Source organism: Chrysoperla carnea, chromosome 3 (assembly GCF_905475395.1).
Source record: "Chrysoperla carnea chromosome 3, inChrCarn1.1, whole genome shotgun sequence".
Taxonomy (NCBI): Eukaryota; Metazoa; Arthropoda; class Insecta; order Neuroptera; family Chrysopidae; genus Chrysoperla; species Chrysoperla carnea.
The window spans coordinates 61896820-61917769 of NC_058339.1; the positions used below are offsets into that span (position 1 = coordinate 61896820).

Genomic DNA, 20950 nt, shown 5'->3' on the forward strand with positions numbered 1-20950 from the left:
GACTAACTAAGGTTAGTATGATGTTTCTCAGGAAAAACTCGTTCGATTTGTTGCGTGTGTTATAACACTATGAGAAATGGTGTAGTCAAAAATCAATTTTTTCTCGTTATGTCTGTCTATAAGCCAAGCGCCTCGATAGGGGATTGTATCAACTCATGATGACGTTGAGACGGAACTTGCAACGTGCGCAGTCATCACTTAAAGTGAGTTAGGTATATCTAGACAGATAATGTACGGAAAAAATGATCTTGATTACATGGATTTTTCGCCTGTGTTATAGCCTGTGATATTTTGGATTGGTTTCATTCTGGGGTAAGTCTACTTATAACTGGGTTGAAAAATTGCCTAATTTTTCTTTTTAAATTTTTTTTATTTTCTTTTTTAAATATATTATTTTAAATTTGTAAATTCGGTCTGCCCTAAATTCTGAGAAGCGACGTTGACTAACTAAGGTTAGTATGATGTTTCTCAGGAAAAACTCGTTCGATTTGTTGCATGTGTTATAACACTATGAGAAATTGTGTAGTCAAAAATCAATTTTTTCTCGTTATGTCTGTCTATAAGCCAAGCGCCTCGATAGGGGATTGTATCAACTCATGATGACGTTGAGACGGAACTTGCAACGTGCGCAGTCATCACTTAAAGTGAGTTAGGTATATCTAGACAGATAATGTACGGAAAAAATGATCTTGATTACATGGATTTTTCGCCTGTGTTATAGCCTGTGATATTTTGGATTGGTTTCATTCTGGGGTAAGTCTACTTATAACTAGGTTGATATGGTTAGTTCAAATGGACCTTCAGAAATATTTATGCATAAAGGTTATTGTAAATTAAGCAATTTTTATTTATTCCTTTTCTTTTTAAAATAATTGAATTTTTTTCCAGAGATATTTATGCTTTTTCATCTCCGACATTCTCATTTGTATAATTCTGTGTTTGTGACTTGTAAAATTCATATCCTATCCTAGAATTATCTTTTTTTATCATATCCTATCCTAGAACTTTCTTTAATTGTTTATGCATAAATATTATTGCAAATTAAGCAATTTTTAACTTTTATGCCCAGAGATATTTTTGGTTTTTTTCAATTTATTTTACTCTAAATATCAGTTCATTAATTTAAATTTGTAAAATCGGTCTGCCCTATATCCTGAGAAGCGACGTTGACTAACTAAGGTTAGTATGATGTTTCTCAGGAAAAACTCGTTCGATTTGTTGCATGTGTTATAACACTATGAGAAATTGTGTAGTCAAAAATCAATTTTTTCTCGTTATGTCTGTCTATAAGTCAAGCGCCTCGATAGGGGATTGTATCAACTCATGATGACGTTGAGACGGAACTTGCAACGTGCGCAGTCATCACTTAAAGTGAGTTAGGTATATCTAGACAGATAATGTACGGAAAAAATGATCTTGATTACATGGATTTTTCGCCTGTGTTATAGCCTGTGATATTTTGGATTGGTTTCATTCTGGGGTAAGTCTACTTATAACTGGGTTGAAAAATTGCCTAATTTTTCTTTTTAAATTTTTTTTATTTTCTTTTTTAAATATATTATTTTAAATTTGTAAATTCGGTCTGCCCTAAATTCTGAGAAGCGACGTTGACTAACTAAGGTTAGTATGATGTTTCTCAGGAAAAACTCGTTCGATTTGTTGCATGTGTTATAACACTATGAGAAATTGTGTAGTCAAAAATCAATTTTTTCTCGTTATGTCTGTCTATAAGTCAAGCGCCTCGATAGGGGATTGTATCAACTCATGATGACGTTGAGACGGAACTTGCAACGTGCGCAGTCATCACTTAAAGTGAGTTAGGTATATCTAGACAGATAATGTACGGAAAAAATGATCTTGATTACATGGATTTTTCGCCTGTGTTATAGCCTGTGATATTTTGGATTGGTTTCATTCTGGGGTAAGTCTACTTATAACTAGGTTGATATGGTTAGTTCAAATGGACCTTCAGAAATATTTATGCATAAAGGTTATTGTAAATTAAGCAATTTTTATTTATTCCTTTTCTTTTTAAAATAATTGAATTTTTTTCCAGAGATATTTATGCTTTTTCATCTCCGACATTCTCATTTGTATAATTCTGTGTTTGTGACTTGTAAAATTCATATCCTATCCTAGAATTATCTTTTTTTATCATATCCTATCCTAGAACTTTCTTTAATTGTTTATGCATAAATATTATTGCAAATTAAGCAATTTTTAACTTTTATGCCCAGAGATATTTTTGGTTTTTTTCAATTTATTTTACTCTAAATATCAGTTCATTAATTTAAATTTGTAAAATCGGTCTGCCCTATATCCTGAGAAGCGACGTTGACTAACTAAGGTTAGTATGATGTTTCTCAGGAAAAACTCGTTCGATTTGTTGCATGTGTTATAACACTATGAGAAATTGTGTAGTCAAAAATCAATTTTTTCTCGTTATGTCTGTCTATAAGCCAAGCGCCTCGATAGGGGATTGTATCAACTCATGATGACGTTGAGACGGAACTTGCAACGTGCGCAGTCATCACTTAAAGTGAGTTAGGTATATCTAGACAGATAATGTACGGAAAAAATGATCTTGATTACATGGATTTTTCGCCTGTGTTATAGCCTGTGATATTTTGGATTGGTTTCATTCTGGGGTAAGTCTACTTATAACTGGGTTGAAAAATTGCCTAATTTTTCTTTTTAAATTTTTTTTTATTTTCTTTTTTAAATATATTATTTTAAATTTGTAAATTCGGTCTGCCCTAAATTCTGAGAAGCGACGTTGACTAACTAAGGTTAGTATGATGTTTCTCAGGAAAAACTCGTTCGATTTGTTGCATGTGTTATAACACTATGAGAAATTGTGTAGTCAAAAATCAATTTTTTCTCGTTATGTCTGTCTGAAGCTAAGCGCCTCGATAGGGGATTGTATCAACTCATGATGACGTTGAGACGGAACTTGCAACGTGCGCAGTCATCACTTAAAGTGAGTTAGGTATATCTAGACAGATAATGTACGGAAAAAATGATCTTGATTACATGGATTTTTCGCCTGTGTTATAGCCTGTGATATTTTGGATTGGTTTCATTCTGGGGTAAGTCTACTTATAACTAGGTTGATATGGTTAATTCAAATGGACCTTCAGAAATATTTATGCATAAAGATTATTGTAAATTAAGCAATTTTTATTTATCCCTTTTCTTTTTGAAATAATTGAATTTTTTTCCAGGGATATTTATGTTTTTTTTTTATCTCTTTCTTATATTTTAGGAATACCTGTCCTGTAATTATATTAAGTGATGTCAAATTTAGGCTGATAGTATTTGGGGATTGTGAATTTTTTTTTTTTTAGGAATTGCGATAATGTTATCCAATTTGTCATGTTCCGGTCACGACAAATTGGATGATTATTTATCTTTTTCTTCTGTTTAAATGTAACCGGATGCACTTAAATAGAAGGAAAAGATCGTGGATTAGGCCTATAGGGGATACCACGTAAAAAAAAACGCGCTGATGTATCCTACCTCAATGGTAGTGTGGAAACGGATACAAATTTCTTTTATAATGATTTTCTTTTACAGTGAGAATTTTAGGTTACAAATGACAATCTTGGCTAAAAATGCAACGATCTGCCAAAATTTCAAGTATATCCATCGAATATAAATAATATCAACAAACATTTAAACAAACAACAGACTTAACAGCACACGTGAGTATTTGTTTTATGTTTCTTGTAAATAAGTCATCCAAAGCAACATTTATCCAACTCAACAAGATTCAATGGTTTTCGTGATTCAATATTTTGTTTCATATAAATTATATTTGAAGGTATCATAAAGTTTCAATGCCGGAAAATATAAAATTTGTAATAAAATTTGTGCTTTTTATTTCTTTATAAATTAATAATTTATTAATTGATCACTAGAAAATAAAATATTGGCTTAGGATATCGATTCTAAGTGCTGTTAAATTAGTTGCAAATATTATTTTATTATTTTAACATTTGGACAACTTTTGCTTAAGCATTTTTCTGTATCTTGCGTTTTTTTTTCTTTCGATTTAATGCAACAATGATATATTTTTCGTATTTCGTCGTATTTCCTCCGAAATCTTACAATTTTCGAAAGAATATTTTCAACCAATTTCCTAATTTAATGTGTTATGCTATCTCTTACATTTTAGGATTAAAATTGATTAATAAAGCAACCCCAAAAACTAGATTCAATCTGAACGAACTATTTTAGCCATAATAGATTAAAATGTTCTACCCTGTATATCCAGAATTCATGTTCCCAGAACATTTTTCCCAACTAGATTAATCAGTCCCTATATGCGTAAAATAGTATAAAATGCGAAATAAAAAACCTTATTTGTATCTTCGATTGTCAAGAAAGAAACAAGCTTTAAACTTTTTATTATTTTTTTATTTAAAATTTGCACTGAATTCTTAAGATCGTGTTAAATCGATCTTTACCGATGTCATTCACAGGTAATTACAGTAAAATTGCGTTATAGAATACTTGATATTAAATAAAATGACTTGCAGAGTTGCAGTACATGTAATAAATTAAGGGCATTATTTAATACTTGAAACAAAATATGTAATTATGAATATCATGAATTTATAAATAGGAGCCGAGTCGAGCTGAGCCGGCATCAACACAGTAGGTCTTAACAAAATTATTTACTTTCACTCATAGCACGTCGATCGACCACCGTTGGCATTGTGCATGACTGTTCTACGGGGCAGAGGCATACTGGCGGTGTAATACGTATTGTTTTCAACAGTTAAACAATTTTTTAATTTTATTACAAGATAATTACTTTAATCTGATTACTAGACTCTTTTTTTTTATTTGTTTTCTTTCAAATTCAGTTTCTTTGTCGATATGTCCTAGATATCTTTCTTATTTATTCCAAATATTTTGATACTTTAATTTTTATCTTAATTAAATTTTTTTTGTGTAATTCAATGGCACGCCTCACATAGTTCAAGTATCTTACAAAAGTGATTCAAGACTCAAACAGACTTAATACTCTTTCTATTTTTTATCAGGGTAAGCTTTCGTTTGGGAAAGTGGGATCTTAGATTAAAGCAATTCTGGGTAAAATGTAAACGCAATTAGCAACTGTCTATGCATGGTATTTCAACAATTAACTCAGTTAATTGTTTGTTTTCACTTGTTTAAATAAATAAAAAAACATCTGAAATAGTTTTCTTCGCTAGCAACCTTTGAGGGTAAAAAGTGCAAGCATATTGATTTGGTTTGAAATATTTAAAAAAATTATCTGAAATTTATAATTTTTTACACAAGGGTAAATTGAAAGTCCAAACGTTTTAACAAGTAGTTGTTGCTGACATAGGATCTGAGTCTAATTCAAGCGTATTGTATTAGTTGTTATTAGCATCGTCTCTTTTGTCTAATGGTCTATTTACGGGTAATGTATTTTGATAATTTTCATTTATGGAAATGTAAAATGTTATATAAAAAGTATTTTAATTGAATTATTAAACACTTAATATAATTAACACGACATGAAAATTTTTCTTTATTATCAGTTTTAAATTTATATGAATTCTTTATAAAATGATACGCATTATATTTCTGAATATATAAACACTTTTTATTGGACTGTAAAATTATTATTTGATTAGCGGAAAGACATTAAAAATTGAAATACAGATAATATTATCCTAATAATATTTTAATCAAAATATAATAGTAATTAATATGTATTGAGAAATATAAAATCATATTGGTAATTTAAATACAATAAAGTATAATTAATTATCAAAATATAAATTTTTTCCCCAATATAATTAAAATGGATTTTCTTTACTGACGAAGTGGAAAATCTGATTTTGGATTTTCGACAAAGTAGTTAAAACCCATAAAGCTTTAACCAATGCATAATCGTTAGCAATGATGACAGCCATTATTACTTTCAACAAAGATATTTTTAACAATTTAACAATGTTGAGATTGTTTCCGGTTTGTTTGACATGAATCGAAAAGTACAAAATTTAATTTAACTTTTTCGAAGATAAAGTTCCTAATATGGGGGCCAAATCATTTATCAAACTAGATCATATACTTCATGTAGATTAATATTTACGAAGTTAAGTTTAGTTTTCAATCGGTACAAATGGTCGTCAGTTTCAAAAATAGCTTTTTTATTTCAAAGGATAAGGTATAAGAATACTGAAAATTATTTGGTTTTCAACAAATTCAAAATCGTTTGTTCAGATGTGCTTTTTAGTTATATATAGTAAAACTACACCGAGAAAGGTTCTAGACTTGATCAATGTTTAATTGCTCATATTCGGACTACAAATAAGTCGCTATGTTGGGTGTCAAAGAAAATTTGCCAGTGTCAGAGCGTCGATTAGTTTCTTTGAATAATACTATCAATTTTAGGTAGGGGGAGACATGAAATATTGATCGGGTCTTTCTCGGTGTTGTCTTGCTCTAAAAAAAGTAGGTATACACCAATTTGTCACTTCACTGTCACTTTATAGTTAGTCAAACATAAATTGATTTTTTTGGTTTATTTTCTTGGCTTAAAAGTAGTGCATCTATCTCTGCACATCTTCAAAGTAAATTTCTGTACAATGCTCTACAAGAGAGATTAAGTACTTCAAAAACAGACTATTATAAATTTAAAAAAACAAGTCGAAATAATAGTAACTATGATAGATTTAAAGTTCTTATTAGCAGAATAATTTTATATAATTAATCATACACTCCGCAAAAATAAAATCGCAACACTTTGTTTTATTAAAAATCTCATTATATGTGGGTATTAATTTTTTATTCTTTGTTTTTGTTACTCTAATGTACTCTAAAACTCGTTTTACCATGGTAATCGGAAATTCAAGATTATTCATTTAAATTGTATATAAAAAAACTTTCAAAATTCAAAAACATATACAAGTCTTGGAAAAAAAATAGGACACATCTTGTTGTGATAATTCAGAAAATATTACATTGTCTACAATGTTTTTCAATTATCCATACTGTATTTTGATAGATATTTTCGTGTTTCATATTTTCGTAGATATTTTGATAATTTTTTATTTCCGGGTATATTTAATCATCTCTTATAAAATGGTGTTAATAAAGAGAGCGTGACACGTGCCGTACGTGAGAATAAACATAACACTTCTTTTCCTTTTACAAATAGTCTATAATTCCCGATTGTCATATCAATACAAAATGGCCCTAGCAAAGTCCAATAGGACCAAAGATGGCCAAGAAACATGCCTGAAAACATTAATTATTCTTAATGAAACAAAAAGTGTGGAGGTTTTATTTTCGCAGAGTGTATTTTATAAAATATAAATTTTCTCATAATTCTCAGAACATATTTAAACTATAAACAGCATACATTATAAAATCTATAATGATAAAAATCTAATTAAAGATTCACATTACTTAAAACTTAAACAGCATATTATAAACAGACAGCAACTATAACATCATATAATATCAATCTGCAATGCGGCATCCAGATATTTTCTTCCTGAGTGATTAAAGTGTTAATTCGTAATTTCATAGACATTATATAATGTGTAAAACTTACTTTATTTTATGTATGCGTACAAATTTCATTTCATGTGTACTTCATATGACTAATTTGAAATTTTTGAAAGATATTCTTCTATGATACTATTTTATTTTTTTTGTTCAGATATTTAATATACTTATGTGAAAGTTACTTTCATAAAAGAGGAAAAAATGTTTCTGATCAAAGACTTTTCATTTTAGAGCTAAACACTTAGGAAAGTCTTTGGATTGGAATAGTTTGCTTCTGAATTTCTCTAAATTTAAGAAATTTAATATGTATACTTTTATGGAAACTTTAATAAGTAAACTAATAAAAAAAAACTTTTTCAAATCATTTTTGGACTAATCAAATTCAATCCAGAAGGCGTTTTGACATCAAATGCGTGTAATCTAAGTTTGCGCCATCCCGGGAGGTGCAAATAACCGCAAAACTTTCTTTCTTTTTAGTTTTCTACTTGCAGAACAAATACGGTACGTCGGACGATACGACTTTGAATCTCTAATAATGTGAATATTTATACGCCTTCTTTTCTCATTGTATATATTTTTGAAATTTGCATCGAAATGTTCTTAGCCATCATGCTCAATTAAATGAACCTCATATTTATGATAAATATGATTAAAAAAAACTGATTATAAATTGATGCCAAATTTAGCCATTCAAAATAACTGAATTTGAATATTGACGTATCTTTATAACGTAATATTTTATTCTTTACAATTTGTATTCTATGGATTTTCCAACAGAAGTAATCAACGGAGATATGTGGTATGGATAGTCGAAAAATATAAGATTGACATTAAATGAGAATTATTCTAATTTTTGATTTCGGCAGTATCACTGTACCGAATGTGAAGACTTAGATGTTCAACCGATGCAAAATTTACCCTTCTTTAATAGTCATTAGAATGACATTTTCTTTAAAGTAAAAATAAACTATCGAAATCGTTGCTCGAACACGAATCATTTGTAAAATTTTTAGCAGAAAATAAATGAAAATGTTTTTTAATGACCGCTGTATGTGATAGATTAGCTTTCAACCTGTATAATTATTTTGTAAATTAAACTACAAAAGTAAATATTTTACATGAATAAAATGTTTTTAATGTCAATAATGATACATGTACATAACAGAATGATACTTTACACCACTAATTGCCAAACTCTTAACACTATAGTGTTTTGTTAAGTTATTCAAACAATCTCAACACTAGCAATGACACACTAAACCACCATAAAAAAAAAACATTTCTATCTTTATACTTTAACGACCACAACAATACGTGCTTAAGTATTAAAGAGAATAATTGTTGTAATAAACTTTCGTCAAAAAAGTAGGTGTTTAGAATTTTGTTGTTACATATTTTATCATCAAATAATGTCATAGGTCGAGAATAGGTTTTAAACAGAAAGCATGTCGAAAAACCTTTGATAATAGAAGAGCCATGAATGGCACTAATTTGTTTAATAGTATACGTGGTGAGAAAATGCAAAGAAGCTATTTTCCATTAACATTATACAAAATTTCAGAAAGTGAAGGTATTCACGATGATCCGATACAATCTATACTAAGACAAGACTATGAATGTAAAATATATTTTAAAACAACAAAGAAAACACATTTTAATAGTACGTGGAATAAAAAATACAAAATCGTTTTAATTTTAATGTAATAGTTATTGTTAAAAAGGTAAAGTACCAAAGCAGTCAACACTGTGAAAATGTGACACTCAAATATTTTACTACCATACGGATTTTCTATATCTTTAGTCGGTTACTTCATATTAAGCTCATTTTAACCAAAGTATGGAGGATGCTTCAACATTACCGATTATTTGTGAGGTGACTTAATTTGTTCAAATTCAGGGTTTTATTTCATCATGATAGTATGAAATATCTTTGAAAGAGGAAAACAAAGATAGCTGTATTGATAAACATATATCCTAATATCATAAACCTACTGATGCCAAAGATGTTGAAGATACAAAAATTATCTTTTTAACCCCCGAACTAAAAAAAAGGGGGGTGCCTTTGTCTGTCTGTGGCATCGGAGCGCCTAAACAGATCAACCGATTTTGATGTTTTTGTTTCGCTTGAAATTTAATTTAATGTTGAGCTATGTTTAATATGCGATTTTAGGGTTCCATACCTGAACAAACTAAAAATTGGCGATGATCTTCATAACCGACTCAGTTTGGAAAATCCTTTAAGGAAAAGGTAATATAATGAAGAGTGTTTTTACATATGTTTACTTGTACATATATCGAACGAACACAGTCTAGTAGAGCTATTTCAAATGAATGATTTTGAGATTAAATGTAGATTTGCTTCGTATAAGCTTGATATTGCTTGCAAGGATAATAAATGAAAACGATTTTTTCCCAATTTTCAAGATCAATTTTGTGTTCTTATGATTTAACTAATCGTAATTACCCTTATAAATTGTGTATCTTACTCGTTGCGGATTTGGTAACGGTCCAAGCTAAAAAAATCGAAAATTAATTTTTATATACCCTCCCATTTGTTTTTAAGTTCCCATTTGCTATCTTTGATATTGCTTATAATAACCTAATCTACATTTAGTTTCGAAATTGTTGGACATACTTAGGCCATGGGATCATTCTTGTACCCTATTTCGCCGATTATTTTGGCTTCTTATTTATTTGGGAATGCTTGATTGCACCTCCTTCACGCATATATCCTCGAAGAATGCTAAAGCACTACAACAAAGCATCAAAACTGGTTAAATTTATTTTTGTTGCGACCTTTAACCGACGAACCTCAGACAAAAAAAATGGATATAGGTCTACTGATATTTTAAACTCTTAGAAAAGTTATAAATGTAAAAAGATGACGTATTAATTTGATAAAATATCAACATATTTGAATATACGATGTGTAAATTTAAATTTACATAAAAAATCGGTAATCACAACGACTGAAACTATCAACAACATGAAAACACGTGTGGTTTTATTATTAAATAGGTGAAATGTATAGAGTGCGAAACAAAGATAGAATGTTGCATGAAGTTATATCGTTGAAAATTGTGATTCTTTACAGGTAAGCTACTACCAATCTAGTAGAGTTGAAATAGGCTTTTGTCCTAAATTTGAAAAATTGGTTTATACGTTACATTAATATCTGATTTACACCAAAAAAGTGTATTTACATTATGTATTTTGCATTTTTTAAAACCAATCCCGATTTACTTCGAAAACAATGTAGAGTGTCATGGCGTCTTAAATGACACCATGAATTGCCATGCAATCATTTTTGTCAATGAAAGTTTTAAGCAGTTTAAGTTATCTACCATATTTTTGTATGACAATCTAGTAACATGCTTTGTTCTGTTAATATGTAAACAGAATTATAAGCGTTTGGCATGGCGTTACGTAACACTTCCTGATTGGCGTTTACTATCACGTGACTGAATGCTTAATTTTACTGGGTTTTTTTTCTAAAAATAAAATAATATTTGTTTTTTATTAAAATAATTCTGTTTTGTTATCTACATGATTAATCTTTAGAAACTCTTATCCATCTGATTTATTCTTAGTGTTCTTTGATTAGCTTGATGAAAATCTTTGTCGATCGCAATTATATAAATCCATCATTGATATTATCTATCTATTCTGAGTGTAATAATCATGTAATGTTATACTAAGAACACTTAAAATGTTTCAAATAGTGCGTTTATAATGTAAAGAGATAATATATTCAATGAACGTTGAAGTCATCTCTCGTTGTTTTCGATCTGAATCTTATATTGTCCTTACACGTTTCCACGTAAATGGCTACTTAACGGACTTGGTAGTAGCTATCACTTACAAATGCTTCCACCAAAGAGCTTTTTATTTTGTTTGAGACACCTATTTTAGATTTTACCCGCCTCAAGTAAGTCAAAATTTGTATGTTACAGTTTTATGTAATTTGGGATTTAACCATATTCAATCATATGTTCACTCAGTATACATAGTAGCTGGTTTATATGAGTTATGTATTATATTAAAGAAAGAGACCATGAGTCAATAAAAAATACTATAATTAATTTTAACTAACGTTTTGAAAATTAATGAGGATCTAATCATAAAGGTAGCAAAGCTGCTTAAAAGAACAATATGAAAAAATAAGGAAAGTTCGAAAGTATCAAAACAGTCGAAAATCGACTTCTTCTTTACATAAACCTTACTATTTTTGTTACGTATTTTGTATGAAAAAACAGTTCTTATATGAATGTAGAAAACAACCAAGAGGTGTTCTAAGGCTGCTCATAGTTTAGAAGAAAATATCAGAGTTGGATGTTTGGAATATGGTGGTCACATATTTTTTCAAATACGGGAAAAATGGTTTTAGTTTTTAGTTCTAGATTTATTAGAAAGGAGGAATCGAGATGAAGATGACGATTAGATATCTCCTGGAGGGGAAGATTTGGAAAATAAAAAAGGGTGAATGATAGGGAAGGGGTTACCAAAGATGAGATTCTAAAAGTCTGAAGGCGAATTTTTAAAGGATGTTCTATTCTCCAAGATTTCTAGAAGATAGACTTCATAATATATAACACTATTAGCTCACGGTCTTAATGGTAGATAGGTATATTTTATTATGTATAAAAAACATACTTAGATACAACACTACGTAAGTATACGGCCAGGCGTATTGTTTGAAATCATTTATAATAAACAGCATACATTTTTTCCGAAAAATTGTGGATTTTTAAAATCATATATCACTATAAAACACATGCATAAATAAGTAAATTATATTATTTATTTGGAAAATCATTCTGTCTTCACGATTTTCACGAAAACGATTGGAGATACGAATATACTAATAGTAATAATGGGGTTTAGCCTCCGTTTCTCTGACATATGCCTATAACAGAGGTCACCCACATCATTATTTGTTAATCTTTATTTATTTAACTACATCCGTATATATACAGTTACATTTTATGGTGTGGGTGGAATCGCTTACCTAGGTATTATCCAAGCGACGACAATGTGATAAATTCTATCGCCCCATTAATTATTATTTGTTCACACTGCCGCTTCCTGGATTCGAACCAGCAACCTCCCAGTCGGTAGCTAAACGATCAGAGATTAACGCCTTAGACCGTTCGACCACGGAGCCGCTTATGAATAAACTACAAGAGCTTTTTTTTCAGTAAATTAATTGCTGGTTTTTGAAAAAAACTTATGTTTCAAATTTTTATGAAGCTGGAACCGTTTTTTCTTTTAAGTGGCTGATCTGTTAGTGTCTATTGAGAGTACTGATATACTTATTAATTCTATCAGAATATATAATATAAATTTTAACCGGAAGGTTAAAAAGACAGAAAGGTTCCTCCTCAGCCATTCTGAAATGGCTGTCAAATACCATAGCTGGCCTTAGGCCTAACAGCATACTACACACAAACGACAAATACAAAAAAATAAAAATATTGTATATATTTCACTACAATATATGACATTTTTATGTTACACTATGACATATTTATTGTAATTTTATTTATCTTTTTTCTTCTTTTTTTTTGACAATAAAACATTATATATTTGTTATATTTTAATAATAAATATTTTTATTTCAGATAATGCGGTTATAACTAGCGCTATAATATTATTTATACAATATGTACACCTTTCTACACTACGCTATAGATATCCTTACTAATATTATAAATGCGAAAGTAACTGTGCCTGTGTGTTTGTCTGCTTGGGTTTCATGACTAAGAGAGCCGGAAATACAAGCTATGTGAATAAAAAAGCCTTTCTGTTGAAATGAATGAAGTGCTTTTCGGGAATATTGTAAAGTTTATAAAAACTGCAAGACTCCAGAGCGTTTGCAAGTGAGTAAGAAATCATTTGTAGATACAACTGATCTGCTTTATGGCCATTTAAAAATCAATAAACATATTAACAAAATTAATTTAAAAAACTAATGAATTACGAAAGACTCTCTCTCAAACGATAAAAAAGAGTGAAAACGCGACAAACTGGTCGGAGTTTAAAAGATCTTAGGCTTAGTGAAACGTTGAAGGTAGAGAAAACTACTTTTTTGAAAGTATAAATCGTTCAGCAAAGCAGTCGAGTAGTGGCTAGTAACAAATATATTGGTTGGCTTCTTTTATGACCCATATTACGTGTGAAAACGAAAAAAATATAAAAATAATTTTAGTTACCTATACGTTGAAATTTGCAACTAATTTTGTTTTATTTTAAATTAAAAAATTTGATATGGATACACAATTCAAGGTTTTTTCTATGTCTTTTACGTTCAAGGAAGAATAAATAAGGAGGTGGACAATTTAATAGAACAGCTCTTAGAAAAAAATTTCAAAATATTACGCAAAATCACATTATTATCTTCCCAGATTTTGAGAGGTCCGATTTTGAAAATCTCCAGTTTTACATATTTTCAATGTGATGTCTGTGTGTGTGTGTGTGTGTGATCTGTGTAATCTGAAAAGTGGATAGAACACATTATTTATCTATAGGGATATTGATCGTTCCAGCATAAGCTGCAGTACATGTTTGAAGAATAATCTATGAAGGCTAACAGGATCTTTTTTTTAATGTTTTTTCCTCCTCTGGGAAGTTAGTCGTGTGAACTACAGGGGTCTCGCTCACACGATTTCAGTACCACACCGACTGTGTAATGTTAATTTATTAATTAATATTTTCTAAAACTATGTGAAAGTATAGAATAGACATTGAAACCCCTTGAAGTGTGGTCATCGACCAGACCAATTTTACATAAATAATTTTAAAAAATATACAATTCAGATATTTGAATCGTAGTTACTCAATTATGTTCCAAATAAATTAAGAAAAAGCGGATATATATCAAATATACACTTCAAATCAGCCTGTGGGGGCGATCGAAAACTTTCCGAGTTCCGTTTGCTATAACAGTTGATAGGCTAATAAGTCACATAAGCATAAACCAATTTTTAGAGGAGTATTTCTAGAGGTATATGGTGAAGCTCATCCGTCATATGAATACTTTCTCGAATACAAAACAAAATTATTCAAATTACTTTACAAATACCTGAAAATAGTGATAAAATAATAAAACAAAAATTATTATTACTATTACTATACATTCAAATTTTTTATTGTTATTAACGAATAAAAACGAAGACTAACGAAAACTCATTTTCCTCATATTTAACATGATGGTTGTTGGTGGTGGATTGTCAATGTTTACAACATGTGTTGCAAACGGCGTCAGTTTATATTCAGACGTTGAAGTATACGGTATTGTAGACACCAATAGAGAGAGATATTGGTTTTGATTCGTTATACTGAATAACGAAGCAACGTGAATAACAAAAATATATACTGACTAACGTCGGACGCTCGTTAACAATATACAAACTATCTGAATTTTATGATTTGAATTCGTTATAAACGAATTCATATATTGTATTATATGTTATTGTGAAGTTTTTATTTTGTATGATAGTTTTTTAATGTAGATAATAGTTTAAATATTATAGTATCGTGGAAATGAAAATTGTAGACAAGTGAATGTATATTTCAATTTTTTGAGACTTGAACATTTACTGTAGAATAGATTGGTTGTAAATTATTCTGTGTTTCGTGTTGTTATTTGGAAACTTTTTGTGTCTAACGAAGTGACCAGTTAGAAAAAAAATTTTATCGTAAGTTGAAAATTAATTATTATTTTGGTAATCATTATTCTCGAAAAAAAAAAATCTAACATATTATTCAATGTTTCATAGCTTACCTTTTCTTATCACAATCGGCTTGATGTATTATGGCTATTAGCCAGTAATTATTAAGTTTTGAGCTATGAATAATGCTTATATATGAATTATTTAGAATGAAAAAAAAAAGTATTTATAAACAAAAAATTTATATAATTTTATGGAATATTAAGAATAATTATTTTCATAACTTTGATGTCATAACTATTAACCATCTCAAATTGTAAAAATAACGCTACTGGTTATTTTTAAATAGTTCTTGATTTTTAATCATTACTTAAATACGTGTCAAAGTAAATATTTATCTTTACCTAATAAATAATTATAATAAACACAAAGCTATTAATATGCAATTTTTAGAATTAATTTAATGATTCAACTATTTCTTGTGTCAAATATGCCGAGAATTAAATAATGAATCGTAAAATTTCAATAAAATATAATTATTAAAGAACGTTAATTAGTCAGGAAAATATCTTGAATTGTTCGAAAGCTGTCGAAAATACAAAATATTTATAATAATAAACATAAGAGACGATAATGAATTGTTCACCTACTTTAAGCAAATGTTAGCATACTTTCCCTAAAATTATAAATTAGTACACAGGCATAATAGGAAGATCATCTGTTTGACTTTTCATATTGTTTTTAAGAAGTTATTTGCATAACGATTCGTTTCAGTTTTAGTAATCTCCAAAAATTCATTTGTGGTCTAAATTTGAATCAATTTATCTAAATAAATAGGTTAATAGATCGTTTCATTTTTCTCTCAAATCAAGTGTTACGATCTTATAAAGGTAAAACTTTGAATTTATTTAGGTCACTGTTTATCTTACGTTATCTAAACCAGTTTTGGGGATTCATTACAATGTTTGCTATAAGCTGTGCTTAATAACTTTATAGATATGAGAAAATTTTTCTTTCTTTACCTTAAAAAATACTACTTGAGCACAATTACTCCCCCAGGACGCAGTTTGTTGCTTTTTGATCTTTTATTACCGCTGAAAATATTTTACAGCTTGGGGATAGTTACAAACAGCTTTTAGTTTAATAGACATTCGAGCTATCAGCCATAAATTTTGATATTTTATATAAAAAAGTGATAAAAATTTTTACTTCCTAGTTTTGAACCAAAACTCTTTTTGTTTAAAACCCAATTAAAATTATCTTTTAAAACTTAACAGGAAAAACGCTGGGAATAATGAATGATAAACAATAAATAATGAATGATAATAAATGATAAAGGTTAATTAAACACATTTTATTTGCTTTAAATTCACTTTATTTATGATTTTGTCAATCAATATATTTTGTTTTGCACGTTTCGACTTGTTAGTCATCTTCAGAACAATATTGTGCTGAAGATGAGAACAATATTGTTCTGAAGATGACTAACAAGTCGAAATGTGCATAAACAAAATATTTTGATTAACAAAATCTTAAATTACGTGGATTTTAAGCAAATAAAATGTGTTTAATTAACGTTTATAACTTCCACAAATTAACGCTCTCAAGCTTAAAGTAGATAAACTAGGTGTTAAAAATACATTTAAACATTATATCGTAGACTTTCATAAATTTGTTAATGATTTCACCTCTACTAAAGTAACCTTCCAGTACGGGATAGTATATTGTACAACAAGTGCAATAATGATCAGTTAGGTATACACGCGAGCATGGCACATATTCGAACTAACTGGCTAATACACACTAATGTGGTATTTGTTCTTTCTTTCACAAACACAAACACAAACTTTTGAATTCTTCGGTTAATAGAAAAGTAATTTTTAGTGTTAATAGAAATTTTGTGTTATCGCTCGCCAAGTTAAAATAAATTTTCACAAAACTCATCATTTAATTTGCTTTTTATGAATATTTTTTTTTTATGTATATACCTAGTGATAATTTTAATCTTTTAAATATTACTGGGAATTGATAATCTTTTGGACACAAAAAGGTTAGTTTTTAATGTTGTCTGTACTAACAATCTTAATTAATCCAAAATATTATGAATAAAGCAAAGCACTAGTTGTAAGAAGCAAGTTAAAATTTAAGTAGTTCAAAAAAAAAAAACTTTAATAAACTTTAATTTATGATTTTTTTAAATTAAGGTAGTACGAGGGCCAAGGCAAGTTTAAACTTGTGGTTGAAATTATTTGTACCTTATTTTCAACTTTGATGATGAATTTTGTTATGAACTTCATTATGAACTTCATGAATGTAGACGAAAAATATAATAAAATTTCTGCCTTGGTTTTCGAAATACTGAAAGCTAAATTATTAAACAAAATCTTAGATTTTCGATATTTTAAAAATTTTTCCAGATATCGATTAAAGTTTTAATTTTGAATTAAATTGTTTTTTTTATTTCGACCAACTATTTTTGGAGAAATCTATGAAAATACATTATCCATCTACCATTTTTCCATAAGACCAATGACAAATATGAATACTTTTAAAGTAATTTATTTATTTAAAACCCCCCTTAAACTTTAAGGATTGATTTAGACTTAGTCTAACTTCATTTAAAGAAAAATCAAGCCTTTTATTCAAAGTTACCCTGGCGCTCGCACATCCTCCAAGTATTGCGATCGTCAGCTCAATGAATATTAACTTGTAATATAAACATCAACAGTCAAGTAAACAATACATTTACTTCAATCCAGGAATTGAAGAAAAAATTCCATACAGAAAAACCTTTTCTTAGCTTTTTTAATGTGTTTAACGTGTAAATCAGGAAAACCACGAAGCACAGTTGACAGATGGTAACTTATGACGTCACGCATGTTTTTAGATAAGTATTTAAAGGTCTTATGTTTTTTTTTTTTTAAATTAATAAAATACTTTATTACATAGTGACTTTTAAGAATTAATGATTCATTAAAAATAAAAGTGGGAATTTTTAATTTTCTGTATGTGTGTATCTATTTACTTTTTTTATTCCAAATGAGATAATAAATTAAAATAAATTATAAAAGTCAAAAATAGGTACATGAATTATATGTCATCGAAATTGCAAAGGGTGAAATAACCTTTTCTAAAGCAATAAATATTTTATATTATTCAATCACCCTTTTTCACGTAATATCAAACATACATATATAATATAGATATACAACATATAATCTCTCACACCCTTCTAAAATATAATATTTAAGCCTGTTATATATATCTGTAACGAACGTTTAGTTTAGAATTGCCTTTTTGTGGAAATTGAAAAAATTACTAACGGCTTCTAGGTCAATAGGATAATCTTAAATCTACAACAACAACAAAAAAATCACAGCAATGATTTCTTGAATAATAAGACCCTTAGATATAAACCTATTTTTTTAACACATCTAACATTTTGCTTATCTGAAAACTTGAAGGATAATTTTACAATAATTTTAAGCACTAACCTGTGAATATTAAGAGTTGCTTTTCGAAATCATATTAAAATTTTCAATTCATTTATTGTGATTGAAAAGAATTAAAGACCATTGTTGAATAGTTCAGATTTTTTAATCTACCCCTATCTACACAGAGCTTTCGTGATCGTTTTGTGTCCAGGGTCTATATTTGTTTAATGGCAGCCTTGCTTTTGAACTATTTTATCTCTTCTTTAACAACAGTTGGAAGTGGCAGACAATTCTAAATTAAACGTACTGTATTATACATATAAGTATATAATATAAAATAAACTTGACTGGTATGTATGTTACTAAACACATGTAAGTCTTCTGCCACAAGTAAATTATAAATAATATATTTACCTTTCATTTCATATGTGACGTCTTTTTTTATCCATTCCATTTACCCAGTTAAGGTTGATCGGACATTAAGTCAATGTTTGAAACAAAATCTGAATTTTTGTTTTGTTATTAATTGCTACGCTTAAAATAATTTTTTGAAAAAAATCTGACAAAGGTTTTGGAGAACTTGCATTAATTCTTTTTGTCATAAATTCATATAACGTGTTCTGTTATTAACTGCAGAAACCTAACTTCTCAAAATAAGCTCATCAAGAGCAACAAAAAAACTCTTTTCCAAATTTGGATCTGAGCCTTAATTTGGGAGCTACAGGTATGACAAAAATTGATAAATTTGATTATTCACTGACTATCATTCGATAACCAGTAGCCAATGATAATCAGAAGATATTTAATTAGTAAATTTTTTTTTAATAATATTCAACTGAGGTAGGGATTTTTAAAAATTATAACATGATTTGATTGGATTATATTATTTTGCAAAACCATTAAATTATTGTACGTAAACAAACAAACTATGTGACAATGGGTGTGGTTTGTTTGCTTAGGTCAAATGATAAGTTGTTTACTAATAATTATTTTTATTTTCTCAGAATAATAGAATAAGTGAGACAATTTAATAATTTTATACTTTTTTTAATCTATTATTCTGAAAAAATAATAATAATTATAAGTAATAATTCCATTTTTTTATTAATTATTAATAAAAGATAGTTATACTTTTGAATAAAAAAAAAGGTCGTATTTAAGCCCGTTGAGGCAACAAATCGGAATCACGGTATATAAACATTTTTCAGCTTATTTCTATGATAAATTACGTTAATACAATGAAAGCATAATTAGAAATAAACCACTTATCATTCTGCATGTTATTTTATCATTTGTCCTTGCGCTAGCGTTGCTAAAAACGGTGTTTTGACATTATTGGCGTTTGAATTTTAGGTAAGAAAAACCATTTTCAATTGTAAAAATACATGAAAAAAATGGGAAAAAGTAATTTTTTGTTAACTTTCCAAAAATAATATAATTAAAAAACAAGTTCTCTATTGATAATTAAAAATTGAAATTTTTACATGTTATGAATAGCAAATGTTGAAGGAACGCATACATTTCAATAATGTTGTGCTCCATTTTCTATTTGATAAAGTACGTTAAAATTTAAAAGAAATTGTCTGATGAAGATTTTTATAAATTTTTAAATTAAGAAAAAAAAAAATTGACGAAAATTTGCATCCGCCAAGATGAACATAGAGAAAGGACGATTGTTTATTATTTTTAGTAATTAATAATTAATTAGTATTTAATTAGTATTTAATTTAAATAATAAATTAACAAATAAAATATTTAATTTTTTTTTTTTGAGTGTAGGTCCAATCGACCTTAAGAAAATTAATAATTCACATATATGTACTAAATTTTTATTTATATTCTTGTATAATATGCATGTATAGACATCATATAAAGACAGGTTGTTTTAAAAAATTTTATTTTTTTAGTAAATATGTTTGTGTATAAATATTTTACAGGATGGTTTTAATAAAACTTTTATTATTAATCATTTGATATACTTTGAAAGTTACCAATGCAATCATCCAGTTTCGTAGTCGTTTTCTGTAAAATATTTGTTGTGTTAATTTGAATTAAAACAACTATTAATTTTACCTTAAAATAAATAATTTAATTTCAACACAAGGTTTAATTCAACATAAGGATCAACTGATATTGAGGGCTAAAGAACTACGATTGAATTTATACAAATAATATTGTCTATTTTATAATAACTTTTTAACATGTGGTAAACGCCGCCTGATTTTCTTTAAAAATTACTTAATTCCCATATGGGGTAACCGAGCATTTTGCCGAAGACCGAACCTTGGGCGATCCTCGGTTACCGTTGATTTG

The 20950-nt window shown here is 28.3% G+C and overlaps 1 protein-coding gene across 1 annotated transcript in view; it reads left to right on the forward strand.

The window, feature by feature from the left end:
• Nucleotides 1-15120: 15120 nt before the first annotated feature.
• Nucleotides 15121-20950, forward strand: part of LOC123294793 — a 237369-nt gene continuing 231539 nt past the window's right edge. The window contains exon 1 of the mRNA XM_044875943.1: nt 15121-15230. The gene's annotated coding sequence lies outside the window, so the exon portion shown is untranslated. The remainder of the gene's footprint in view (nt 15231-20950) is intronic.